Here is a 1,652-nt window from a genome sequence, read left to right as displayed (position 1 = left end):
ACTTTGAAATCTAATGGAATTTGCCCTGCAGGTTTTCAAAACTGCTTGGGTCCAGTGACCCCTATGTTTCTTCCCATTTCTCCCTATGGAAATGGAAACACATATCCTATGACTGCTCCTCCTTTGCATGTTGGCAGTAAATAACTTGTTCTGAGTTTTACAGGCCCAGAGCCAGAGGAGAATTTTGCCTTAGGACAGACTATGCCTGTAGCAGATGTTGATGAGATTTTTTTAATTTTCTTTTAAAAACATGGAATGCTTCACAATTTGTGTGTCATCCTTGTGCAGGGGCCATGCTAATCTTCTCTGTATTGTTCCAATTTTAGTATATGTGCTGCTGAAGCGAGCACTGTTGATGAGATTTTTGTACTGTTCCTGCCTTTGAATTGTTACTGAAATGGTTTAAGCCTTTCTGATAGTATTGTGGAATGAATGTATTTTGCATTTGTAAATAACATGTCTCTTGGGGGTCCAGAGGGTGGGATGTGCTAGTTTGAATCTGTTGTGTACCCCAGAAAAGCCATGTCCTTTAATTATGATTCAATATTGCTGGGAGGTATCTTTTAATTGTTTCCATGGAGATGTGACCCACCCAATTGAGTGATTAGATGGTTTCATGGAGAAGTGTCTCTACCCATTCAAGGTGGGGTTGCTTACTGGAGCCCTTTAAGAGAGAACCATTTTGGAAAAACCTTCAGAGCAACCAGAACCAAGAGTCCACACAGCTGGAGATTGTTAAAGATGAAGAAGGAAAATGCCCCTGGGAGAGCTTCATGAAACTAGAAGCCAGGAGAGGAAGCTAGCAGATGTTACCATGTGCCCTCCCAGCTGAAGGAGAAATCCCAAACTTCATCGATCTTTCTTGAATGAAGGTAACCTCTTGCTGGTGCCTTAATTTGAACATTTTCATGGCCTTAGAACTGTAAACTTGTGTTCTAGTTTGCTAGGTGCCAGAATACAATATACCAGAAATGGAACAGCCTTTTAAAAAGGGAATTTAATAAGTTGCTAGTTTACAGTTCTAAAGCTTTGAAATTGTCCAAATTAAAGCAAATCTTTCTCCTAAGGTATCCAAGGAAAGATACCTTGGTTCCAGAAGGCTGATGATGTTCAGCATTTCTCTCTCAGCTGGAAGAGCACATGGCAAACATGGCAGCATCTGCTAGCTTTCTCTCCAGACCTCCCCAGGAGGCATTTTCCTTATTCATCTCCAAAGATCACTGGCTGGTGGACTCTGTGGTCCTCTCATCTTCTTGTCATGGTTCTGTGGCTCTCTCCAAAATGTCTCCCCTTTCCTAGGATTCCATTAAACTAATCAAGACCAAAATAGAATGGGTGGAGACATGTCGCCATCTAATCAAGCTTAATACTCACAACTGATTAAGTCTTGTCTCTGTGGAGATAACCTAATCAATTTTTCAGCCTACTACATAGGGATTAGAAGAAACCATTGCTCTTACAAGATTGATTAGGATTAAAACATGGCTTTTCTAGGGCACATAAATCCTTTCAAATGGGCACAACTTGCAACTTATTAAATCCCCCTTTTTATAAACCATTCCAGTTCTGGTATATCACATTCTGGCAGCTTCCAAACTAACACACCTTATGTGCTCAATTTTCCCCCATAATACTTACAGATATTAATATAC

At 40.4% G+C, this 1,652-nt stretch overlaps 1 non-coding gene across 1 annotated transcript; it reads right to left on the bottom strand.

Moving 5' to 3' along the window:
* Positions 1 to 244: 244 nt before the first annotated feature.
* LOC143678381 (U6 spliceosomal RNA) lies at positions 245 to 350 on the bottom strand. The gene has a single exon (XR_013173193.1). It is a non-coding gene; the product is annotated as a U6 spliceosomal RNA (small nuclear RNA).
* Positions 351 to 1,652: the final 1,302 nt, after the last annotated feature.

Source organism: Tamandua tetradactyla, chromosome 3, assembly GCF_023851605.1.
Source record: "Tamandua tetradactyla isolate mTamTet1 chromosome 3, mTamTet1.pri, whole genome shotgun sequence".
Lineage (NCBI taxonomy): Eukaryota > Metazoa > Chordata > Mammalia > Pilosa > Myrmecophagidae > Tamandua > Tamandua tetradactyla.
Note: the sequence above shows the minus strand (reverse complement) of the source record. Positions and strands in the feature narration are given on the sequence as shown.